General features: G+C 44.2%; 1 long non-coding RNA gene across 1 annotated transcript in view; it reads right to left on the reverse strand.

Annotated features, from left to right (window-relative positions):
• Positions 1-235: 235 nt before the first annotated feature.
• Positions 236-27,414, reverse strand: part of LOC147573485 (uncharacterized) — a 47,636-nt gene continuing 20,457 nt past the window's right edge. Inside the window, exons 3-4 of the long non-coding RNA XR_015244532.1 lie at positions 13,678-13,748; positions 236-334 (exon numbers count right to left, since the gene is read on the reverse strand). This is a non-coding gene — a long non-coding RNA (uncharacterized LOC147573485). The remainder of the gene's footprint in view (positions 335-13,677; positions 13,749-27,414) is intronic.

Raw genomic sequence — 27,414 nt, forward strand, 5'->3', positions numbered from 1 at the left:
GAAGTCAATCCTTGGTACCTCCATATTTGACTCTGCCAGGGCCTGTGTCCACCCACCCACAGATGTTAGCTGCTCTCTCACCCCCTCAACCTCCACCTCCACCTGCTGTCATGTCTCAGCTCTCCTGAGTCACCCAAGCTTTAATTTGGGCTAATCTCCACTCCTGACTCAGGTAGGTGTGGTGGTGATAAATCAAAATGAGGACACAAGCTGTCAGTAATAAAACTGGAGAGACTTGTCAGTCTAATCAACTTTATTAGCAGCGAGTCACAGGAAAGTCTCCGGCAGCTTTTTCTCCTCTTTTCCTTAATTCTTCCCTTTAACTTCCATGAAGCTGCCAGCAAAGCAGATGCAACCAAGTTAGAGCTGAATTAGCAAAGAAGAGGTGGGGGCAGAGGAAGCTTCATGTGGCTCTCCAATGGGTGGCCATAAATACCACTGTGACCAGGGAAGCCTGGTTTTCTCAGGTGGTATTCTGAGGGTCTTCTCCCCCTGTGAATGGTGAAATTGTAGAGCCTTAGAGAACCTGTCTGGAGGTGGATGGGATGGAAAGACTCTATTAAAATTAACTTTTTGCTTCGGGAAAGATCTTTAACAAACTCTCCCCAAATAAGAGGGAGATAACATGTGATAGAAGTGGCCTTTAATACGTGGTGGCTTTGCAGCCTTAGTTCTAGACTTTGCTGAGGCCATGTTTCTTGCCTTGGGGTCTCAGACCTGTGTCTTTAAGATGTATCTTCCCTTTTTTGCTTTAGTAGCTCGAGTGGGCTTCTGTTTCTTACAACCATGGCGATCCTAATTAAGAGAGTATATTAAAGCACAGCATTTTGAAACATGCATATGCCAAATAAGTCTGCGAACTGGATTTTCTCTGAGCCTCAGAGTTGTACATCCAGCTGCCTGGTGGACTCACCTGATGGGGTCTTCCAGGCCCCTCAACTCAACAGCAGTCCTATTGTAAACATGGGAGGTAGAGCTAAAGGCCTTAACCACATTCTATGCTGTATCGCCTTTTTATATTTCAGATTATAAACAGCACTTCACAGAAATTCCTTTCAAAGGCTCTTTGGGACATGTGCAAGGGCTTCTCTGGGATAGGCGCTAAGGGCTAGATTTGCCACTTCTATCTTCTTTACCTGTCATGCAGCCCAAGGAAACCATGAGCCTGCCTTCTCACTGGCACTATCCAGGGTCTTGCCTTCCAAACTCATTTCCTCTGTTAGTCTTCCTGGTGCCTCTCTCTTTCAGACCCACTCCCCTCCTGCCTATACCACTGTACCACTGTGACTGACCACTTCCTTATTGCCTGACCACCCCCCTCCAAGCTCAGGCTTGGCCACTTCTGATCCACCTCTACCCTCTGCTAAAGAGACCCACTGAGAATGGAAACATAATGGGGTTGTCCACTGCCTATCCACAGGCTGCCCAGTGCTCTAAGGGTAAGTGCAAGGCCTTTGTGATCCAAGTCAGCTCCCCAACCCAGATTATTTCCCTGTCACTTCTGCCATTAGCTCTCTAGAAACAGAGAACTGGATATAGTTCTCCACTCATTTCCAAACCACTATATTTTGACTCCTTGCTTTTGCACATGCTGTGTCTTCTGTTTGGAGCACTCTTGCCCTATCTTGGATTAATCCCTACACCTTCTTTAAGATGAGAGCACCAGCTCAGGTGTCCCTCCTATCTCTCTGGAAGTATGTGCTTCCCCTCTAGTGCTGTCCTTCCTACCAGTGTACCTGTTCTTCCACCAGACTGAGTTCTGTGAGACGAACACTTGGTTTCAGCCACCTCTGTGCCTGAAGAGCATAAAACAGCTCTATCCCACTCTTAGCCCATCCTTTGGAGGGATTAGGCTTTACTTCCCAACTCCAACAGGTTGCCATGCGACCCAGGCTAAAGTCAGTCAGTGGAATTGGGAATCAAGCCCAGAACTTTTGTTCAAACTATTGGGGAAGAAAGGCTCTCTTTTCAGCTGCACTTGGATGAAAGGATATAAAGCTGGTGAATCTGCAGCCATCTGGCCACCCTTGGGAATTTACCCATGTGAGAATGGAAGCCAAGAGAAGGAAAGAATAAACACTGGGTCCAAATAGCTTCATTTGAGCTCCTAGATCCAGTCATGCATACTCCACTGGACTTTCCATTTCTCAAAATCAATATATTACTTTTCACTTTAAGCTTGCTTGAATTGTTCTCTGTCACTTGCAACTGAAGGAGTCTACTGATCATGCCAATAAAGAGCATGTATGCCTCATACTTTTGTGTAGTCCCTCCTACACTGAATAGGCTGTGACAAATAGGATACTGTAGATGTGACTATTTGTCACATCCAAGGCTAAGCCAGAAAGAGCCCTATAGTTTTCACCTCACTGCCTCTTAGATGGCACCCATGGGGGTGGGGGTGGGGGATGCCAGACACCGTACTGCGAGGACACTCAATAGTCTTGTGGGCCAGCCCATGTGGAGAAGAACTGAGACTTCACACCAAATTGCCCACCATGTAGGAGAGACACCTTGAAACCAGGTTATTCAGCATCGGTCAAGCCTTAAAAAGATTGCAACCTCAGGAGAGACTTCAAGCCGGCACCCCCAATTAACCCACTCCTGAATGAATGACCCACAGAAACTGGGAGAGATAATAAATAATTATTGTTGTTGGCAGTCCCTAAATTTGGGAGTAATTTGTTATGCAGCAAGAGATAAATAATTCACCCCTCCCAAATCTGCTCCAACAAGGAGCCCCCAGCCCTCAAAGCTCCTCAACCTTTAAATGGTACCAGCATTTATCTAGCTTTTCAGGCTAAAAAAATATGGGAGTCATCATTGAATTCTATATTTTCCTCACAACCCACATCCACTCCAAGTGTTAATACTGTTGGTTTTGCTTCCAAACTATATCCTGAATCCCACCATCTCTCTTCATTTCCACCTTTATAACCTCAACCCAGCCACCATAACCTCTCAGCTTGACTGACATAATGGTCTCCCAACTGGTCTCTTGACTTCACTTCTACACCCATATAAAAAGTTCTTTACTTACAGACCAGAATTATTGTATTAAAATTCACAACAGATCCTACCATGTGCCTGTTTTTTCTAGTGGTTTTTCAGCCCAATTTGAATAAAACACCAAATCCCTGCCTCAGTTCAAAGCTATGCATACTCTGACCTGGGATCCCTTACCAAAACCATCTCCTTTTGTCCTCTGCTATCTACTGTGACTTCCTTCTGCCCCTCACACTGGCCAAGACTGCTGTAGATCAGGGCTCTCTGTCTGGACTACTTCTCCAGATCTTCATGTGACTGTCCCTCCTCCTTGCTCAGTTCTCCAGGAGTCATTGCTCATCTGCTTTGATAGCCTCCTCTACCAGTAGCCTCTAATTAGTACCTTCTCCACCTACATTTACCTCAACAATATTATTTTTTTCAAGTGTCTTCCCTGCCTCCCCCACAACTGAAATAAGCTCACTAAAGGCAGAGCCATGTTTCAGTATTCACTGCTATAGTCCTATTGCCTCAGTGAGTGTTTGGCTTATAGTGGGTGTTCAATAAATGTTGTCATCTGCGCAGCTGATTCTTGTTGCACAGGATAGACTTGGGGCAATACTTAGCTAAGTCATCTCAAAGGTCTGTAGCAGTTCCCAAATGATGCTTATACTTGTTCAGCCCAACTCTGCCCTTCCTTTAGCCAAATACCACCATGAAAGGGGGAAAACTTGCTTTCTCTTTGCAACTGGAGCTTTCCCATCATTGAGGCAAGGTAGCCATGGCTTATCTAGGGCTGATGGCTTCCTGAAAGCTATACAACCAGTGTGGGTCAGAGCTGGGAATTTGAATTCCACTATGCCAAACCTGAGAAGACATGAGATGGAGGAGAGGGAGGACAAAAGGGCTGGCAGAGTTTGATTATTAGTGGAATTACCACAAAACAAATGGAATTCCAGGATCCTCACATGCAACAACTCCTTCCAAAGACCCGGGAAAGGCACTAACAAGGGGTTCACATGCCCAGATGTTTTTGTAAAGGTTGCAAAAGTAAGACACTTGAACTACATCAGTTAGGACTGCTGTTTCTTTCCCCTGCAATGTGCTTGTGTCAGGAGGTTTTGGAGAGTTATGGGCATTTGGGGATCTGCCTAAGAAGTTGGGTTAGAGTTACATTTAGCATGAGTATAGTGGGATATATAGAGAGCTTTTAGTTAATTTCATGTAGAGTAAAGCTATTGCCAACTGTTCTGGTGTGGAAATGGCTTCCAGGGATATTCCAGCTCTCACTCTTACTGACTTACCGAGCATTACAACATGAAGGTGTAAGGCCAGGGGTCATATCTCAAGAAGAACATGCTCAACACCAGAAGGAAGTGAGTGAATGGACAGAGCTAGAAGCAGCCTGTGGGATGTTATTCTAATCCTTAGACAATGTACCATGGGAAGTGAAGGAGTTCATCCTCATTGACACCTCACCAAAATGAAAGCTTTCTTCTGCACAAAGAATCTTTCTATTCTCTCTATAGAAAAATCATATAACCTAATCACTGATGTATAAAGAAGCAAAGAGAATATGAAGCCAATACACATAGAGAATAAAAAAGTATTTTAGAGGTATACCAGCAGTTAATTAATACAAACATTACTGTTTTTCTGATATTTGTGCATCTTGTCAGGTTTTAATTTTTTTTCTTATTCATTATGAATTACTCTCTTCATTCAAAATCAATATTCACTTTCATACCTAAATTTGTGTTCTTTTTTCCTTAAAGAGGATCCCTATGTGGTACAAGCTTGTAGCCACACCTGAAAACCAGCCTGGACTTGGACTTGGGTAAGGAGGTAGGAGAGGCAATGGAAGATTGGGAGGAACCCAGGGTGGGCATCCTGGGTGGGGAGGTCTGTTGTGGCCAAGAAGAGCTAGTCCTGGTTTGTGCTGCCGGGAACAGCTGCTGTCCCCTCCTCCAACACTGAAATCCTCATCCCTGCAGCCCTCATTTTGGGCTGAAGGCCAAATGATTTCCTGTGTTTTCTCTGTTCATCAGCTCTCTATTATCATGATGGTGAGAGCCACCCACTCAATAAAACAAAGCAAACAAACTCCCACAAACCCACAAACAGCTCTGAGTGCATAGTCCCCGATTTCATTTCCTAATTAACCAGTCATTCTCAGCCAATCAGATGATTTGCTTGTCATCCCATTCAGCTTTGTGGGCAAACAAATCATCCCTGGGTCTCAGACTGTAGCTCCTGGGGCCAGAGAAGGGAGGGTTTGGGAGGGGCCTCATTACTCTTCACTGTGGCTTCCTAAGTCCCTCCTCCCTACCCCTCTTCTGCCTGTCTGTACAGAGTTAATAGGCTTGCTGGGCTGCCTGTTTTGGGACTGCCAGAGCCAAGGCCATGGACCAGGCCCCTGGGGAAGCCCCTTTCCTCTGAAGCTCCACAGTTCTGTCTTTTTCCTTTTGCTGTACTTGTTGGTGCCCAGGCTCTAATCAGGGAGGTGGACCCACAATGACTGCTATTCATGCAGAGAACATGAAGGTAGCATCTTCATGGCAAGCAGATCAGGGACTGTGGCCTGGCCTTTCCAGAGCCTCTTGCCAACACACTGGACAAGGAAGTGCAGGAACCCTAGGGAGAGAGGGAAAGGAGTCCTGCCTTCCCAGAAGGCTCATGGATGCTCTCAAACACTTCCTTGCCATTCTCCTCACCACAACCCTCTGCTTACCACCGGCTCTGCCTCCTTGGGCAAGCCACTCCCCATCTCTGGCCTTTGTCTTATCACCCACGAAAGGAAGAGGTAGTATTTTAGTCTCATAATGGTGGGTGTCACACCAAACCTAGCCAACAGATATATTTTGAGGGTATTGCATACTGATTTGTCTTATTTTGTTTTTGTATTTGAATTAGTTGACAAAACTTTATAAATATGAAGACACCATTTTTTCAGTGTAGATTTCAGGCTTTGTTCAAAATACTCTAGAGGTGCCTGGGTGGCTCAGTCAGTTAAACATCCAACTCTTGGTTTCAGCTCAGATCATGACCCCAGAGTTGTGGAATCTAGCCCTGAATTGGCTCCATGCTGAGTGTGGAGCCTGCTTGGGATTTTTTCTCTTCCCCTCTCTCTTCCCCTACCCCACTCAGGCTCTCTCAATGAATGAATGAATGAATACTCTGAAGATCTGGATTTATTGGACCCACATTCCCTCCTGGAAACAATTAGCTGAAAATGAGAAGCTGCCTCTGAGAGATGTGACATGCCCTCTCCAGTTCCCACAGTTCCCACACTTTCCTATCAGATTCTACCCAACCCATTTCACTCTTCAACATTATTTGTGTGACCCTTAAAGACATGTAAGTTTGTGATGATGGACCTTCTTTTGTTTCATATTCTGTAGTTTTAATTCTGTGTCCCTTCTGAACATTTATAAATCATTCTACAGGTATTTATTGACCCTCTCCCATTCTCCTGGTCCCACATTAAGCACTGAGGAATACATGGAGTAAAATGTGGCCTCTGCCTGGGAGAGCCTGAAGTTTGGTTCCAGGGAAATGGAGACTGGCTAAATAAGAATTCATGCTAATGAAAGAAACCTTTCTCCCTGCTGTAGGGAAACACAAGACCAGTTTAGATTCTCTCTGTTATCCTTGCATAGCCATACAGCTAACATTGATGTGGTATATGAGAGTTTTCAGGACACTTTCTTATCTATTAGATCTTTGAGACCTTACTACAACCTAGAAAGGTAGATATTCCTTCCAGATGCTCACAGATGCTGCTGTGGTCTAAATGATTGTGTCCTCCCCAAATTCGTACTTTGAAAACTTAAGACTCCACGTGATGGTATTAAGAGGTGGAGCCTTTGGAAGACGCCCAAGGCTATTAGATCAGGATTGCAGAGCTCTCATAGATGGGATTACTGCCCATATAAAAGAGGCCCTAGAGAGCGAGCTCAACCCTGCTGGAATATGAAGTTACAACAAGTAGTCTGCAACCCAGAAGAGAGCCCTCATCAGAACTCAACCATGCTTGGGACTCTAATCTTAGACTTCTCAGCCTCCAGAACTGTGAGAAATAAATTTCTGTTGTTTGTAAGCTACTCAGTCTCTAGTATTTTGTTATAGTTGCCTGGACAGACTAGGATAGATACCCAGTGACCTGCTCTAATCCTCCACAGGTTGTGCTTTTGATACTCAGCACAGACAACTCCAGACATAATTTTAAGACTTGGCACCTGCCATTCAGAGAGCCAGGAGTGCTGTACCCACCACACTCTTCACCCTGGTCATTGGTCTTTGTGCTCTAGAAAACAGCCCTGGTTCATAGCCTAAAAAGATATTGGAGAGGTATCTCAACCAAAGACAGAACAAAAATCTATTCCTCTCTGCATGTCACTGACCTCTTAACTTCCCATTTTCTCCCAAATCTGCTTATATCACCAACCAGCACCTCAAAAAGCAACAGTCAGCCCCAGACTGCCTGACTTCCTATGGCCCAGTTAGCAACCTGGCCAGCCCTCTCTGATTGTGTATATGTGGAGGGATAGTTGTATTCCATTCCCATTTTGGACTGATCAGAGAATAAATGTCCAAGATCATTTTGAATGATAGTCTTTCAGTTCTAGAGAAACCATCAAAGTGATCCTAACCATCAAAGTGGTCCTAACAAACTGTAAAAGATGTGGGGGTTGGGGTCTATAGATCTAAGGGTTCTCTCTTCCTTGGAGGACATAATTCTGAATTCTCTTTCTAGGCTTCATTCCAGGGGTCAAAAGCCTGCTTCATGCTTGGCCGGTGACTGCCACAAAGGTGGGCATGAGTGGTGGTGGTGATGGATAACCCCTTGACAGGCTGCCAAGGACACTATAAGCTGGGTTCCCATCTTTGCAGGCATGTATGATGCTTCTCTTATAACAAGCTTCTCCCTGGTTGAAAGTAATACATCTCCTGTGATTTAAGTGACAGGCTGTTGGAATTGTTTCCTTTGGCTTTGGCATAAAGAGGAAATGTGAATCCAACATGATCTGGAGTGGAAAGAATATATCAGATCCTAAGACTTGGGTTTTTACATCTGGGCAGAACTTAGGAGACAGACCCCATTAGGGACCTGAGGTTACTCACCTGGTAGACAATATGGTTAAGATACAGAAGTAGATCCTCAGACTCCAAATCAGGTGTCACTTTTCTCCTTCATGCTGTCCCATTCTTCACTTCTATCTGCATGTTTCCCTACTCCACTTAGGTGCCCAAGACCCCATGTTATTAGTACATTCTTCTCACCCAACTAAGCTTCCTTCATCAGTGTCCCAGACAGCATACCTTTTCTTTCCCACCCCCTCACCCAAAAGGATCTTCTCCAACTAAGGGGCACATGCTGACTCACTTTCTGGTGCTAATGTCTAAAGGTTACCACAAACCCTTACTCATACAGAGAGTCATATTTTCCCCAAATTCTTTCTTTTTTTTTAATTTTTTTTTCAACGTTTTTTTTTTTATTTATTTTTGGAACAGGGACAGAGCATGAACGGGGGAGGGGCAGAGAGAGAGGGAGACACAGAATCGGAAACAGGCTCCAGGCTCCGAGCCATCAGCCCAGAGCCCGACGCGGGGCTCGAACTCACAGACCGCGAGATCGTGACCTGGCTGAAGTCGGACGCTTAACCGACTGCGCCACCCAGGCGCCCCTCCCCAAATTCTTTCTAATTGTTCCCACATTGTGTGGACCTAGAACTGGCCAGACTTGGGCATCAGTCAAAGAGATGGACTGAGCTAAGGTGAAGCAAGAGGTTTCACTGAGCCAAGGAATGAGGGGAACCATATAGGATGCTAACGTCATGGGGACACAAAGCCAGAGCTCCTACACAGTGCATGACCCCAATAGGTGTTCAGTGCACTGTGATTGGATGAGTAAGCAAATGAATGACTGAGTAAAGACCTGAGGTGAAAACTTCAGGAGGAATGCTTGGAAGTGCCAAATCTGTGAATGGTATAGCAAGCAAAGCATGGAGGGTTAGCACAAAGATATAGAAAATCAGGGTCGGTTGGTGGGGACATAATGCTGTGGCTACATAGCACCATGTTCCCTTCCTCTGGTAACAGACTTTGGTTTTCCCCTTTCTTCACTGCATGCAGTAGGACTTCCAATCAAGGTGATCCTGGCAATGTCTGGCATATCATCCCAACCAGGCCAATTAGTCCTTCTCTCTCATGAGAATTTGAGCCTTGAGCAGAGTGACAAAGGGACAGAAAATCCTGGTTGCTGATTCATCCCACCAGTGATGACTTGAACAGACTGCCCATCATTTCCTGCTGCTTTGTCCACCAGAACTGGCCTGGTTCTGTCTCCTCAAAGCTTTGGAGTCAAGCATTTCCTATGAACCACCTCCTGTCCTTGTAATGAATTTCTTTTTTTTTTTTTAAGTTTATTTATTTTTTGAGAGAGAGGCAGTGCAAATGGAGGAGGAACAGAGAGAGAGGGAGAGAAAGAGAATCCCAAGCAGGCTCCACATTGTCAGTGCAGAGCCCAAAGAAGGGCTTGAACTCACAAAACCATGAGATCCTAATTTGAGCTGAAACCAAGAGTCCGGTGCTTAACTGCTTGAGCCACCCAGATGCCCCATGAATTTCTTTTTTAAATTTAGATTAGCCAGAGCGATTTCTGTCATTGGTAACCAGATAATCCTAAATAATATAAGATCAAAGGTCAAGAATGTTGGAAGTGGCAGGGTCTTAGACAGTTTCCAAGATATCTCTCTAGAAATTATGGTTTACCATGTGCCTGATGTGTGGGAGAATCTGCCTGGTTTTGAGACCAGGAGAAATGACACCAGTAAGTCCCTCCCCGAGAATTGCTCATAAGCAATGAGTCAGTAGGGTGGGTGCAGCCAGTGAGAGCTTTCTCCAGGACATTTGTGTCTCCAGACTCAAAGCCTCAGGCCCACCTCAGATCCACTGGGCCAGGACATTCCTAAGAGGGGCCTGGGATACTCAGGGGGGCAGCACCGATGGGACATAAATGCCTTCAGTGTAATAACCACAGCAAGAGATTTTCCTTCTGCTTCCACCAGAGACTGACAGCCCAGCCAGCAGGACGTGCAGGTTCATATAAGAAACTACTTGACAGGTTTCTCCAGGAAATTCTCTCTCCAGCTCTCTCTTTATCAAGTAAAATCCTCCCACACCTTTGTCAGACAGCATTTTTAAAGAGCATGGCTGCTTCATTGTCCCACTCCAAAGAGCTCTGAAGTCTCATTTGAGAGAAAGACTAAGACAGAGAAAGAGGGAAGGAGACAGGGAGCAAGAACCAGGAAGGGCAGGTGATGGGGGAGGGAGTCAGACTCTGAGCATCACATCAAGTCTCCTCTGATGATGGACCAGACAGGAAAGGAACTGGAGAAATGATTCAGTTGGACAGGGAAAAGCAGCCAGTTCACCTAATGAGCTAAAGTCATTAGCAGAGTGCAAGAGTCAAGAGGTGCATCCACTTGGCTTTTTGGCTCCCAGGGCCGGAATCCTGTTCCAGCCCCTCACCAAGATTACATAGGATTAATATTAGGATACAGGGCAGAATAGAGAAAGCTGGCCAGCTCCACTTTAAGACCCAGGATGGATACAGGGGGTTTGGGGACAACTCCAGCAGCTGGATCTTATGTTACTCCCTCACTAGGGCTACCCTTTACTCCCTAGCCCCAAGTGTCTCCCATCACATATCATGAGATATGTGATCTCATCTCTGCCCCCACCATTCCCACCGCCACCACCTTTTGTTCTCCCTATGCTTTCTGTCCCTTCATGTCTCTCACTCTTTTCTCTCTGTGGCTCTTTGTCTCACACTCCACCTTCTACCAACTTCTCAGTTGTTACAGCTTAAGTTCAAAGTCCTCAAAAGGGAAGCTATGATAGATTTATCCAATGGTCATAAGTATAGGAAACTCTGACTTGCAGGACTTGCACACCAAACTTTTTTCTGGTTTGCCGGCCTGCCTGGGGACTGGCTCCCCCCTGGCTGATCCAACCAGCTACAGCCAGGGTAGCTGGGTCATGTGGTATAGGACAGGTCAACTAGCTGGAAATAACCTTCAGAAGAAGGTGAGGTGGGACTGCCTGGGGCTGTGTAACTGGAGGCTGGTGTGCTCTACCTGTCAGTCACTGTTGCAGAGACCCCCACCCAGTGGGCACCAATCAGTGACATCAAGACCCAGAAGAGCCATGGTGCTGGCGCAGCAGCCACTGGCCAGTGAACAAAAAAAGTCTGAACATGCAAAGACAGTCAGTCATCTGAGATGTCAGAACTGTAAAAGACCAAAAGGACCAGTCAGTCAAAATTTCTCCTTTTAATCAAGTGGCCATTTAAACCTGCAGATTAGGTGAGAGGGACAGCCAAGGCTGGAGCTTCTGATCTAAGCAAGCAGATGATGAGAAGAAGCTGCCCACTCTGGCTTCAGGGTCCTCGTCTATACAATGGGATGATAACAGTGCCAACCACATGGGGCTGCAGAGAGAGGAGGTTAAGATCACATACAGATGGCCTGCTCAGCGTCTGGGCCACAACAAAGGCTCCATTTGGTTAGTCTTTTTAAAGTGATTTTCATCCACATTAAAATAATTTTTATCTAAAATTTAATATTTTATGAAAATGGTGATTAATACTATTAGCCAGGCCCATCTCTCAGAGAAACAGATCTGAGCAGAGTGGGAAATAACTCAGAAAGAGACTCCACCAAGAACGCAAACCTCAATCGGCCTCTCCATGCTTCCCTTTGTTCGCACCAAGAAATCCCCCCTGTTGGGGCATATGAAGAAGGTTATAACAAGAATCACATTGAAAATTATTAATCCTCTGTTTTCAGCTGTTGCAAGGTAATGTTCTTCTTACCGAGTTGCCTGAAGCCAAGTTGGCTGACCTCTGGGGTAGGACTTTTCCACTGCAGTGACAGTGGCATTCTCCTGGAAGAGGAGCAGCCTCAAGCTACAAGAATGGGGCCAGGGGTCCCTCCCACTGGGCTACATTGTGTTTCCTCCTCACTGTGCCCTGACCAGATGACAGCCCCTGACAGATGCTGGAGGTGGGGATGGTGGGTGGCAGCAGAAATGTTGCTAAAAAACTAGCAGCTCTTGGTAGTGGAGGCGATTTCTAGAAGCTATGTTGGCATTTCAGACATGGAGAATGGTCAGTCTGCCCCCTTCCCTATAGCACCAGAGGCTGTTAGAAGAGGGGATCTTAGATTCTTTACTGCTAACCCTAACCAGTTGCAAAGAAAACAGTCTTCTTCAGCATGTTTTTTCTATGAAGCCAGGTCCCTTTCTTTTCTATGTCTTCTTTCCTTCAATCATTCTCTTCCCCTATTTCCCTGTCCCTTTATGTCCCCTGGTTTTTAACTGAGTTGACTTGTCTGCAGTCCCAACAGAGGCATAGAATCCAAGAGCGGAACCTCTTCATGCACAAGAGAAGCCTGAGGCCCAGAGAGAGGAAGGAACTTGCCAAGGTTACACAGTAAGTAGTGACAGAGATGAGGTCTTCAGGTAAGGCCCTGATCTTAGGTGCATCCCCCAGCAGGAAATGTGCCTCATCTGAGTTCTACCTAACACTACTTCTGCTCAATGCTAATAGGGATGAAGTCCAAGTGAAGAGGTCTGTGGCCAATTATCATGGGTAGCCCTGGGGTTGGACAAGGTTAAACATGCTTGCTTGGTGCAGGATTTCTCAGAGCCTTTGATATGTTATGGTACGTAGGACATTAGGGTAGTTTAAGGAGGGAGGTATTCTGGGACATACAGTATTTTCCAAACTTATTTGACCTTTCCCTTTTCCAGTGACCATCTTGCAGCCCAACATCCAGCAAACCACATTGGAATACAACGTGCCACAATGATGGTGCTTCATGACCCAGCCCCAAGAATGGATACCCCTTTTGAAGTGTCTACCCAGAGGAGAAGCACCTCCATCCACACCAAGAGACTGGGCTGTGTTCCTGGAAACATGAGCCTTTAAAAGTGAAGCTATAGTGTAAAACAAATTCAAACATAAAAAAGCTTTTTCTTTCACCTGATTTTTGTTCTGGAGCTCTACATTTAATGAAATATTTAATGAAATATCAGGGTGGAAGGGGCAAAGAGAGGAAAGGTTGCGCTGCTCCCAAGAATACACCACATTTCAGTCCAAAGCAAATTAAGTCAGGGGCTCTTTAGACTCAAGTCCCGGGATGAGAAGCAGAGAGTAGGCTAACGGGTTCTGGGCTGAGCCCCAGCCAACTGTGGTAATAAAACACAGCGCATAGACATAGAGGCTTTGGAACAAAAATACCTTGTAGCTATTATCTTCACGAGTCTCTCTGCCCATCTGCACACCCCCTCTTCCATTCTTTTAATCTGGAGCTACTGAGAATCGGTATTTTTCTCACCTTTGTAATATGAGAAACAAGTTAATTAAAATCAATCCCAACTCCAGTCTCAGAGCGTCCCTGCTTTGGCTGCAGATCCATCAACAGTGTGTTTTGATAGCAGTGCACGAAGGTGGTTATTCGGAGACACTGATAATTGCATTAATTTAGGAGGCATTAGCTAAGCCCTACAATTAATTACACAGGGAGCAGACAGAGCTGTAACCCACCAGATCGCTGAATGAATAAGATAGAAACGTCAGCTCCTTTTTATCCAGATCCAAACACTCAGAACACTCAAATAACCAACCTGTTTTCACTGCTCGCAGATGTTTTAACAGTGACCTTGAGACACTGAGGCCTTGAAGGTCTTTCTGAATCCTGAAAGAGAGATTAGAGGGCTATTTGAATAATGTTCATTTTAAGGGAATTTTATTGGACTCCATCTTTTTGAAAGCTGCTCATTTATGAGGGATATTTGTGACACATCTCGTGGAATCAGAATCTCTAGCTAATTAGTTTTGATCCCATTTCTTCATTCCTTGACAAATCTGAGATGAATAGAAATTAGAAATCCTCTCTCCCCCCACCTCTCTCTTTCTAACCCCTCCCCACTTTTCACAATACACACACACACACACACACACACACACAGATTAATGTATATGCACATACCTTTCCTATTAATATAAAAATTACATACATGTACAGTTAACCCCTGAACAATGTAAGAGTTAAGAGCTCTGACCTCCTGCACAATCAAAATCTGTGTATAATTTTGAATCCCCAAAACTTAACTACTAAGAACCTATTGTTCACCAAAAGCCTTACTGATAACATAAACAGTCAATTAACACATATTTTGGATGTTACATGTTTTATACATCATATTCTTATAAAAATGTAAGATAGAGAAAAGAAAATGTTATTTAAATAATCATAAGGAAGGTAAAATACATTTACAGTACTGTCCTGTATTTATTTAAAAAAAAGTCCGTATATAAGTGGACTCATGCAGTTCAAGGCCAGTTGTTCAAGGGTCAACTGTATATACATACATAAATAGTAAAAAAGAAAAAATGAGAAAATAAGTGAAGACTTAGTCTGAGCAAAATAATTTTAAATATAGAGAAGGCAGAGGACTATGTGGGGAGGTGGGAGGGGTTTTCTGCCGCTGTCAGAGTCCTATAGTCCCTTCTCCTCACCTACTAAATTATACACATTTCTTAGGGCCCAAAACCCAAGAGCCTTGCTTTTTCTTGAAGAGTTCACAAATGCCTGCTTGGAATGCCAGAGGTCTGGGCTTCAGGTAAATTTTAGGCATATTTTCTGGCCCATAAGTGAAATGTGAGCCAATACTAACATAAGCAACTGGCCAGGGTGTGGCCTCAGAAGGGACCCCTTGAGATGGGTGTTAACCTGGTCTTGCAGATGGGAAACCAAGACTTAGGGCTGTGTCATAACTTGTGCAGCACTCACGACTGCCCAACTCCAAGCCCAGGCTCTTGGCCATACTGCTGCCCAGCCCTCCAGGCACAGACTGTCAGTGCCCAGTAGGCAGAGAATGACTCGACCCTGCTCAGGTTCTGAGAACTGCTTTCTCCATGGAGCCATGGAGACCCTCTGGGGACCATGTGGTTTAAGAAGTACATTCTTTGGGTGCAGTCTCACCACTGGGTATGGAAAGGAAACAAATTTTATGTGTATTACTCAAGTAATATATGAGTGCATTCTCATTATAAAAGCTTCAAATGATCAGAAGTGTGCCAGGAAACCCCAGATGGCCATTTGTCCACCCTTACTCCCTCTCTTCTCCCCAGAGCCTACCACTGTTAACAGTTTGGATCATGCATCCTTCTGATCATCTCTATGGACATCTACAAAAATCAAAGTTATGTTCTGTTTTATGAGCACACTGCCTTTTATAAGATGCTTCTTTATTTAATAATATACCTTGGAAATCAGTTCACAGTAGCATATATAGATCTACCTCCTTCAATGCAGCCCATTCCAATATTGCTTTTACCAAACCATCTTATAAAATACCTGTTTGTGAACACATGCAAGTAGATTGGCAGGGTGGCTTCCTAGAAGTGAAATTTCTAGGTGCTACAGATGAAATATGTCCCACACCCCAGTTTCTCATGTTGTAGTCCTAACCCTCAGTACCTCAAAATGTGAATTTATTTGGAAATGGGGTCATTGAGAGTGTAAGGAGTTAAGATGAGGTCATTAGGGTGGGGCCTAATCCAATGGGGCTGAAATTCCTTATAAAGGGGAAATTGGGACATAGAGACAAGCCCACAGGGCTTATGCCATGTGAAGATGATGTCAGAGATTGGGCTGGTATCTCTGCAAGCCACACAAAGCCAAAGATTGCCTGCACACCATAAGAGGCTAGGAGAGAGGCACAGAGCAGATTCCCTCTCACAACCTTCAGAAGGAGCAAATTCTGCCAACACCCTGATCTTGCACTTTCAACCTCCAGACAGGTAAGACAATAAACTTCTGTTGTTTAAACCACCCAGTTGTTGGTACTTTATTATGGCAGCCTTAGCAAATATGCCATTTATGTACGTTCAAGTTTGGTGTATAGTGCCAGATGGCTCCCCACACCAAAAAATTGTTGTCATTTCACAGTCCCAAATAGAGTATGAGATGGTGAGAGGCTTCAGACCCAGCAGGTACCATATGCATATGCATCACCAGTCGTAAAAGCCCTTGTCACCTTTGTGAACTGCATGAGTCCTGCTTAGTACTGGCACTGAGTCTGTTCTGATTTCACTCCCACCAATTTGAGCCTTCTTAGCGATATTATCACAACCTTTTGGGTGGTAAGGTGAAGAAAAGTGCTTCGCTACAAATCCGTATAGGCTAAGACCAAAGAAGCAATAAAGGCAGGGAATGCTCAAGGTTCAGAAGACGGAGAACTCACTCCTTGCTGGCATGACCTATGGAGAAATGGACCCCAGAGCTTGGGAGGATGGAAGTATTCTCTGCCCACTGGGCACCAAGAATCTGTGCCCAGAAGGCGACACTATGGCCAAGAGCCTGGGCTTTGGAGATGGGCAGTCCTGAGTGCTGCACAAGTTATGACACAGCTCTGAGCCTCAGTTTCTCATCTGCAAGACCAGGTTAATACCCATCTCAGGAGGCCCCTTCAGAAACCACACCATGGCCATACAAATGTGAAGACTTCCCTCCATCATATCCTCGGGTTTATATTTGCCATGTATCTGACATGACTGTTTTCTTCAAAAAGAAAATTAGAAAACCCAGAAGATGATGACAGTCGGGGCCAGACTGACACTGCCCTCTCTTCTCTGGCCCACAGTGAGGTTTAGTGATGGGTCAAGGGGAGTGGTGAGGCACCTTTCTGATGTGTTTTGAGAGAATAATAGAAATGATAAGTGGCTCCAGAATCATGTAAAATATGCTGAAGGGGCCACATTTGCATTAAGTTTTGTGATTATTACATGAAAGTACACTGAATCCACTTAACAGATAGGGTTCAAACTTGTCCCTGTAGGACATCTAGGGCCATAGAAGTATCCGTGGAACTTGATGTGTATGGTAAATATAGACAGTATCAGGAGCAGGGTGTGATGGGGGTCCCATCAGCAAGTTCAGGGGCTTTTCTGCCAAACTGTTAGAGAGGGAAGTATTGCATAACCAAGGTTGTCTGGTTGCAAGTGACAAAGATCAGCTCATGTTGTCTCAAGCAGGGGAGGAGATTTATGGGCATTGTCATTTGGCCTCTGTCCCCTTCCATCTTCCAACTCTGCTTACTTTGGTTTCAATTCTATTCAGGCAGGCTCTTCTGTGATGGGAAAAAAACCTCACTCAATGAGTCTTAGTTTATACGCTCCTCTAAATAACTCCAGTGGAAATTACAACTATCCACGAATCTTATTGGGTCAGCTTGGATCATGTGCCCATCCTGAACCAGTCAGTGTGACCAAAGGGATAGGGAATATGCTCACTGACCACCAGCAGCACATGGCAGTTCAGGCTTGGGAAGTAGGACTGAGAGTTTGAGAGGTTTTGGGGAGTGGAGGGGACCTAATAAACAACACTCCTTTTCTCTGCCTGAGTTCAGAACACTTGAGAGATGGATTCAGGGTCAGGCAGACAGAGCTCAAAACATCACAATTATTACTGGTAAAACTAGGCACATGGAATGTTGCTTCAGTGTTCAACAACAGGATTCTAAATACTAAAATCCCAGAAAGAGCCAGCCTATCACAGGCAGAACTGGATAACTGCAAGTGTCCCCCCTTGGTGTCCTAAGAATCATGGACACCTAAGCTTATAGAATCATGGCTTAGAAGAGAAAGAGCTATGTATTCCCTGAGAGAGAAGTGGGGGTGCCCTTCCCTCAATGTACCAAACAGGTAAGTCTCTCCTTCTCCCAGGGGAGGGATGAAGAATAAGGGGGAGGCCAAGAGAGTTACTGTGGTGGAAGCCCCTCTCCTTGGAAACAAGAAGAGTGAGGATTAAAAGCCCTGCCCCTTGCCCCATAATAGATGGGGTTCCGCAACAGGAAAACTGGGCAATGGTGCAAAGGAGTTAGAATGGTCTCAGAGCCAATAACAGCAGCAGTTCTGTGACAGGCATAAAAGAAGAAATGTCTTCACCCATTCTCTTTCTTAAGGATGCGGATTAATAGTCACACCAAGGTGTATACTCAACATGTCTACATTTATAAATGGAGTGACATAGTCCAATCTGACTTTGACATAATCAAAATCTCAGATTGTTTATAGAATCCTTTGTATGTGAAAAATTCAAAGGAAAACAGAATCAGTCACCAGTGTGGTCTGGGACCAGTCCTAAAAATCACAGGTGGCCTCACCCAGAGTTCCAGAAATGGACTCAAAAGAACTGGGCTCTGGCTCAGCATCTGGACCTGCAGGGTGCTCTAGGACAAAGACCCTCCCCCTCCAGAACTTCTGTTGCCTCCTATGAAGAGGATTCTAACCTGGAGGCCCAGTTGACCTCATAGTGTGGTTAGGGTCACATAGGACAAAAGGAAAAGCACTTCTAATGATAATAATAGTTAGCATTGGAAGCATTTATCATGTGCCAAATACTGTTCTAACAGCTTCACATGTGTTAACCCCTCTAATCTTTAAAACAGCCCTACAAAGTAGATGCTCTTAGTGTAATCGCCATCTTATAGATGAGGACACCGAGATACAGAGCAGTTGGGAAGTTTGCCCAAGGCCTTGCAGGCTATAAAGGATGCTGCTGCTGTGGTCACAAACAAGGTAGTCACTGTTGACAGGAGAGCCCAGGGTAGTAGCCAAAAGAAGAATGGTCAGACAGATGGGGTCAGTGGCCATGCTGGCTTTATGTCTTCTCACAGAGGAGAGGTTTCTGAGCAAGGAGGGAATCTTTATTTTTTTATTTTTTCAATATATGAAGTTTATTGTCAAATTGGTTTCCAAACAACACCCAGTGCTCATCCCAAAAGGTGCCAAGGAGGGAATCTTAAGACTTGGTCATGGGTCCACAGTGGGGCAGGGTATACAGAGCCAGGTGGGGGCTTTATCCATGTCTCATCAGAAGGACCCAGTACCAGTCATGGATGCTTCTAAGCCCTCTGCTCACAAGTTAGCCCCTCCCTGGATACCTCCTCTTCTTGAAGTATGGAGACAAACCTAGGTGACTTTATTCAGGCCTTTGAGGAAGTAAGAAAGCACGTCACTCAGGATTGGTCCTAGGCCAGTGATACCTTCCCTACCACATAGCCCTCACTTACAATCTCTTAGAAAGCCTAGCTCTCCTTTTAACCAAACAGATCTCAGAGTTTACTCAGCAAATTTAATATTACTTCTGAAGCAATCTGTCTATTGTAGCCTGTGCTTTCTAGAGAGAAGGAAGAACATTTTTACCAAGGCCTCCCAGTTCCCCAAAGACAGGGGGATATAGATGTTCCCTCTGGCTAAGAGAGAGAGTGAGAAGAAATCATTTTTTACCACCTGGCCAAGTTGTGGTATACTGTATTAGATGATTTAACTTTGTTTTTTAGCCTACGTTTGATTTTGTTTGAAGATTTATAGTAAAGCTGCAAAAAGATGTCACAGTGTTTCCTTTGCCCAAATAAGAATGGCAAATGGCTACCACACATAGCCCTACCTTCCTCTCTCACGTCAGTGGCAGGAATTGCCAATCAATCATGATGCTCTGCCCCACCAACCCCAGACATGGCCTTAGAAGCCTCAATGTAGCTCTCCAGGCTATCTGAGCTGGCACAAGCAATGAAAACCATTTGCTATCCCTGCCGAAGAAGGAGGAGAAGCTGAGGAGAAAAAAAAAAAAAACAGTAGAAGAGACAGGCATAATATCAGGTGACTGGGAAAAAAAAAATACTGAGAAGGAACCAAGAGCTTTGCCAAGTGGATGGTTCCGGGAGACAAGTGATAGAAAACAGGCGTGGAGAATTTAAACTGTGTTGATAAGCTGTAACTCTGGTAACCAAGAAGAAAGTGTAAATGTAACACTTAACACATGGACTGTAACTCTTTAAGAGTTGCAAATAAGCTGGGCAAAGAGTCAGAGCTATAAAGGGGGCCAAAGACAGTCAGTAGTATTTGTAGGATAAACACAATAATTATTTAACCCTGAACTTTATGGCTGTTAAATGAGTATAAAAGTAGATACAGGTATAGATAGGCATACATGGAAACAAAGCTTCCTATTAATACTGACAATAGCTAACATGTGAGTGTCTGCCATGTGTCAGGCACTGTGCCAAGGGTTTTTCACACACTGTGATCTAGGGACTATTTTCCCATTTTACACATACAGAAACTGAAACGCAGGCAAGCGAAATAACCTACAAGATCAAATGGTTAGAATATAGTCGAATCAGAATCTGACTTTAAGCAGTATTACACCAGCTCCTTCCTAAATACACAAATTCATATCTATATAAGAACCTACAAAGCAGGGAGGAGAATCTAGTCCAGGTGTTCTTATGTCTGGGGAATTGTTGTTCTTATGTATGTATTGTGTACTCATTCATTCATTCATTCACTCACTCATTTACTCTTCCACAAATATTTATTGTTTGCCACTATGTGCCAGATACTGTGTAGGCACTGGAGATGCCAAAGGAATAAGACAGTTGAGGAACCTGAACTCACATAACTTTACTGGCCTTTCCAGTAAAATTACTGGCTTTTCTAGTAATCAAAGAACTGTGCAGCTGCTACAATAACTTAGACCAAGACCTTCATGTTATAGTTGGGGAAATGGAATTGGTATTTGGGATGGGAGGAACTGGAGGCAGCCCAGGTTCACCATGTGCAGTTCTGGGCTTAACAGACATGCTGAGCCCACCTCACACCCAGCTCTTGGCTTGGCCAGGTTCAGTGGGAGGTGTAGCCTCTTCTGGGTTGGGCTGGGGCAACAAATATCCTCTCTGGTCAGAAGGGTTATTTGCTTCTGGATGATTCTGATGTGTAGCTGAGGTTGAGAACAACTGGGATGGAAGAGGACCCAACAAATGCACCAGTCTGAGGTACAGAAGACAGGATGGCCTTGACTTCTCTGGACCTCCTGGCCCCAACTGTAATATGAAGAAGGTGGCATAGGGTGTCCAAGGGTCTCGACCTATGACATTCTCCAGTGCAGACCAGCTTAGGATTGGTGCTATGACGATCCAGCCCCTCACTGTTCCTTGGAAAGCCTTGCAAAGCAACACTTGCAAAACGCACAGGCAGCAGGCAAAGGGCACAGGATCAGCAATGACGCTAGTAAACCAGTCTGGGCAGCCCAGCGGCAGTGGTTGTTTGGATTCATTTCAGAGAGTATTTTGAGAATCTGATCCAAAAGCCTCAGACAATTTTAAGTTCATTTTAAGTTCAAACTGGCTCAATGGGTATTAGGGTCTTTTCCTGATGTTAGAAAGAATAAAATTACCTTGGCACAGTACATAAATCTATAAAGAGAAAAAAAATCTGACTTGGTTGGATACAGTTTGGGCTTTTGCAGATAAATCGATGTTTTTAGCTCATGGTTTCACACATTCAAACCCCTGAGTACAATCTTACTGGGCAAGATCAGTCTGATTGTCCTAACCGGAGTGGGGTTGGAGGGATGGGAGACTGCAGCATCCATTAACTTGGACCCACAGAGTGAAGAACATTTTGTGGAAGGTGGGGAAGTTTCTGTAAAGGAGAATTCATTTCTCCCCTGTGTCTCGCCTTTACTACTCATACAGAACACTTCATTTCTGACACTTCTGGTCGCCAGTTGGTGGTGCCGGGTGGGGGGGTCCCCCACTAATCAACTGTCACCATCTGAGTGTCCTACAATTCAATTCAATTCAATTCAATTCAGAAATTAACTGAAGTTCGTGCAGAGCAGACCCTACGGGCTAAGGATTCAGTCCCACAAGGATGCCCCTGACTTCAGATGCAAATGACCAGTGGTATGTCCCTAGATTACCCACAACTTCTGTCCAATTTGGCTACTAATTCGAAGTCCCATAAACCAACCCCCTCACCTTGGATTCAATTATTTACTAGAACAACTCACAGAACTCAAGGAAACACTTACATTTTCCAGTTTATAATATAACAAAGGATATGATAAAGGACATAGCTGAACAGCCAGATGAAGAGATACATAGGGCAAAGTCTAGGAGGGTCCTGAGCATGGGAGCTTTCATTTCTGTAGAGTTGAGGTACATCACCCTCCAGGCAGGAAAATGGTTCACCAACACATGAGCTCTCTGAACCCCATACTGTTGGGATTTTTATGGAGGCTTCAACATGTAGGCATGATTGATCATTAACTCTGTTTCCAGCCCTCCTTTCCTCTGTCCTCACTGGAGAATTGGGCATGGGGTGTGTGGGGGAAGATTGAACATTTCAAGCTTCTAATCATGGCTTACCTCTGACCCCTTACATCCAGGAGTTCAACAAGAGTCACCTATTAGAACAAATGACACTCTTATCACTCAGGAAGTTCCAAGGGATTTAGGAGCTCTGTGTCAGGAACTGGAGCCAAAGACTAAATGTAAGAACAAAAGATTTTCCTAACATCTCTCTTTGCAAGGGTTTAGGAGTCCTGTGTCAGAAACTGGGGACAGAGGCCAATATATACGCATATCTCATTTTATTGGCCTCACTTTATCGCTCTTTGGAAATACTGCATTTTTTACTAATGGAAGCTTTGTGGCATTGTGCAAGTCTATCAGCACCATTTTTCCAACAGCATTTGCTCACCTAATGTCTCTGTGTCACATTTTGGTAATTGTCACAATATTCCAAACGTTTTTATTGTTATTATATTTGCTATGGTGATCTGTGGTCAGTGATCTTTGATGTTACTATTGTAATTGTTTTGGGGCAACCATGTAAGACCATGAATTTAAGCAATGAATTTTGTGTGTGTTCTGACTGATCTACCAGCTGACCATTCCTGTATCTCTCCCTGTCCCTGGGGCTCCCTGTTCCCAAACACAATATCATTGAAATTAGGCCAATTTAATAACCCTACAATGGCATCTAAGTGTTCAAATGAAAGGAAAAGTCACATGTCTCTCACTTTAAGTCTAAAATTAAAAATGATTAAGCTTAGTGAGGGAGGTGTGTCTAAAGCCAAGACAGGCTGAAACCTGGGCCTCTCGTCCAGTTAGCCAAATTGTAAATGAATGCAAAGGAAAAGTTCTTGGAGGAAATGAAAAGTGCTACCCCAGTGGACACATGAATGATCAGAAAGAGAAATAGCTGTATTGCTGATATGAGGTAAGTTTTCTTGGTCTGGATAGAAGATCAAACAAGTTACAACATTTCCTGAAGCCAAAGCCTAATCCAGAGCAAAACCCTGACTCTCTTCAATTCTCTGAAGGCTGAGAGAGGTGAGGAAGCTGCAAAAGAAATGTTAGAAGCTAGAAGAGGCTGGTTCATATGGCTTAAGGAAAGAGGCCGTCTCCATAATATCAAAGGACAAGGTGAAGCAGCAAGTGCTAATATAGAAGCTGCGGCAAGTTGTCCAGAAGATCTAAGATAATTAATGAAGGTGGGTACAGTAAACAACAGGTTTTCAATGTAGACAAAACAGCCTTCTATTGGAAGAAGATGCCATCTAGAACTTTCATAGCTAGAGAGGATAAGTCAATGCCTGGCTTTAAAGCTTCAAGGACAGGCTGACTCTCTTGTTAGAAGCTAATGCAGCTGGTGACTATAAGTTGAAGTCAGTGCTCATTTATCATTTCAAAAATCCTAGGGTCCTTAAGAATTATGCTGAATCTACTCTGCCTGTACGGTATAAATGGAGCAACAAAGCCTGGATGACAGCACATCTGTTTACAACATGGTTTACTGAATATTTTAAGCCCTCTGTTGAGAACTGATGCTCAGAAAAAAGGATTCCTTTTCAAATATAACTGCTCTTTGACCATGCATCTGGTCATCCAAGAGCTTTGGTGGAGACGGACAATGAAATTAATGTTGTTTTCATGTCTGCTAACACAACATCCGTTCTGCGGCCCATGGATCAAAGAGTAATTTCAACTTCCAAGCCTTATTATTTAAGGAATACAGGGGCACCTGGGTGGCTCAGTCAAGCATCCAACTTCAGCTCAGGTCATGATCTCATGGTTTGTGAGTTCGAGCCCCACATCAGGTTCTCTGCTGACAGCTCAGAGCCTGGAGCCTGCTTCAGATTCTGTGTCTCTCCTACTCTCTCTGTCCCTCCCTTGCTCATACTCTGTGTCTCTCTGTCTCTCAATAATAAATAAATGTTAAAAAAAAAGAAATACATTTCTTAAGGCTATAGATGCCATAGATAGTGATTCCTCTGATGAGTCTGGGCAAAGTATGTTGAAAACCTTCTGGAAAAGATTCACAATTCTAAATGCCATCAAAGCATTCATGATTCATGGGAAGAGGTCAAAATATCAACATTAACAGGTGTTTGGAAGCAGTTGATTCCAACCCTCACAGATAACTTTGAGGGGTTCAAGACTTCAGGGGAGGAAGTATCTGCAGATGTGGTGGAAACAGCGAGAGAACTAGAATCAGAAGTGGAGCTCAGGGTCACCTGGGTGGCTCAGTCGGTTAAGTGTCTGACTTCAGCTCAGGCCATGATCTCATGCGGTTTGTGAGTTTGAGCCCCACGTCAGGCTCTGTGCTGACAGCTCAGAGCCTGGAGCCTGCTTTGGATTCTGTGTCTCCCTCTCTCTCTCTCTCTCTCTCTCTCTCTCTGACCCTCACCCACTCACACTCCGTCTCTCTTTCTCTCTCTCTTTCTCAAGAATAAATAAACATTAAAGAAAAAAAGAAGTGGAGTTCAGAGGTGGGACTGAATCACTGAAATTTCATGATCAATCTTTAATGGATGAGGAGTTGCTTCTTAAATGAACAAGAAAGTGGTTTCTTGAGATAGCATCTACTCCTGGCAAAGATCCTGTGAATATTGATTGTTGAAATGACAACAGAGGATTCAGAATACTATATAAACTTAGTTGATAAAGCAGCACCAGAGTTTGAGAGAATTGACTCCAACTCTGAAAGAAGTTCTACTGTGGCTAAAATGCTACCAATCAGCATCACAGGTTACAGAGAAATCATTTGTGAAAGGAAGAGTTAAACAATGTGGCAAACTTCATTCTTGTCTTCTTTTAAGAAGTTATCACAGTCACCTCAACCTTCCAGTAGCCACCACCCTGATCAGTCAGCAGCCATCAACACCAAGGCAAAATCTACCAGAAAAATAATTACAACTTGCTGAAAGTGTTTTTATTTTCTTTGGGTAAATACCCAGTAGTGAAATTTTTGGATCGTATAGTATTTCTAATTTTTTTAATTGACGAACCTCCATACTGTTCTCCCCAGTGATTTCACCAATTTACATTCTCACCAATAGAGCACAAGTGTTCCTTTTTCTCTACATTCTTGTCAACACTTTTTATTTCTTGTCTCTTTCAGTTTAGCCATTCTGACAGGTGTAAGGTGATATGTCATTGTGGTTTTTATGATCATTTCCCTGGTGATTAGTGATGTTGAGCATCTTCTCATGTGTCTGTTGGCCATCTGCATGCCTTCTTTGGAAAAATGTCTATTCATATCCTTTGCCCATTTTTAATCAGATTGATTTTTTGGTGTTGAGTTATATAAGTGCTTTATATAAAGTATTCTTGAATTCAAGAATATATATTGTTATTTTAGACATAATGCTATTGCACACTTAATAGGCTACTATATAGTGTAAATGTAACTTTTATGTGAGCTGGGAAACCAAAAAATTCATTTGGCTTACTTTATCGTGATATTTACTTTATTGTGGTGTCTGGAACTGAACCCACAATATCTCCAAAGTATGCCTGTATTCATTTCTTATTATTTCACAGGTTTCCAAAAAAGGTAAAAGCAACAAGAACCCCAGAAAACTTCCCTCTGTGACAGAGCCAACCCCAAATCCCTTTGGATCCCAGGGCCCCAGGGGATAAACAAAATGTGCTCACAAATACATCCTAGTAAAAGGTCAGCAGAGACAGTTACAAAATGAGGCCTGGAAACAAAAGATGAGTGGCTCAGTTAAACGTCCAACTCTTGACTTCCACTCAGGTCACGATCTCATGGTTTGTGTGTTCGAGCCTGTGTTAGGCTCTCTGCTGTCAGTGTAGAGCCTGCTGCAGATCCTCTGTCCCCTCTCTCTGTCCCTCCCCTGCTCTTTCTCTCTCACTCTCTTTCAAAAACAAATAGACAGTAAAAAAAAAAAAAAAAAAAAAAAAGAAACACATAGATGAATCTCGGGGGAAGGAGAGGTATGAGGCTCACTTGGACAGGTGACACAATGAAGTTGGAGGCTAATCTTTTGCTTCATTGACAAGAGACCTGGTAGGCAGGTGCCAAGGACAATTCCTGGAACCAGAGAGTAAGGTCCCCCAGGAAGGGTAGGATGAGCCAGCACTCCATCCTGGGCAGGAACAGATGGAGCTAAATTAGCAGCCTTGCCTATTCCACTAGGTTTTACTAAGCCTGGCTGCTAACTCCCTTCCTAAGGATTCCTGGCTGACAGACCTAGGGGAGAAAGAAGTATCTGCAGGGCAGAAGCACCCAGGAAACTCATACCATACTTGGGCCCCATTAGTGTGGCACCAGAAGTCCATTCAGCCCCCTAAAACCAAGTCATCCCACAGAAAGATGTAGCTCAGTCTTGCTGTCTAAAGTTGCCCTTACCTCCTCCATGTCCTCCTGCTGAGACTGTCCGTGAAGACACTTGCCATAGTCTTGCTTATTTATCTTTTTCATTTATTTGTAGTCTTGTCCATGGTCTGCCACCCAAAATTGTGTTAAAGAAGGCAGGGACTCTAGTCTATGTGTTTTTGTGTTTCCAAGACATGGAACAGTGCCTGATCCATTAAAGGTGCTCAAAATTTGTTCAACTGAATGAGTGGATGGATGGATGGATGAGTCAAGAATCCAGAATTCTATCCAGGGGTGTTACAAAGAAGATGAGGAGAGGGAACTGTAGTCAGTGGCTCAGGCAGGAGAGAAGGGATGTGACAAAACTGAGGGTCTTCAAGGGCCTGAACTGTTTTGCTCTAGTTTCTTGCTTGGGCCACCCAGTGACAATGGGGTTGTGGGATAGAGAGGTTGGAGGTGGCTCAGGGTACATGTAGCAGGGTGTGGCTGGGATTGTTAGGAGCATAAGCAGAAGGAAGAGCCACGAGGAAGGGAATCAGTGAACCAGGAAAGGAAAGTAAATTCTCCAAAATGAAGATTGGGGGCAGGTTCCATCTCTTTGGGGTTAGACTCACCACCTCAAGTTCCAGCTCTACTTCTGGGGCAATAAATCAAGTTTTTTGAGCCTCATTTTCCACATCTGTGAGACAGGGTAACAACAGTTCTACCTCTTAGGGCTGGGCTGAGGATTTAGAGAGATGGCGTAGGTAAGAGCATGGCACAGGGCCTGGCAGGTAGTTGTTTTTCTTGTGGCAGAAGCTGCGATTCTACGGCAGCTTCTCTGGAGTCTTTCTGAGCCCCTGGCATAAAAAAAGATCTACCTTGGGAAGATGCTGGGGAAA

This window comes from Puma concolor, chromosome E2 (genome assembly GCF_028749965.1).
Source record: "Puma concolor isolate L17-30 chromosome E2, mPumCon1.1.hap2, whole genome shotgun sequence".
Taxonomy (NCBI): domain Eukaryota; kingdom Metazoa; phylum Chordata; class Mammalia; order Carnivora; family Felidae; genus Puma; species Puma concolor.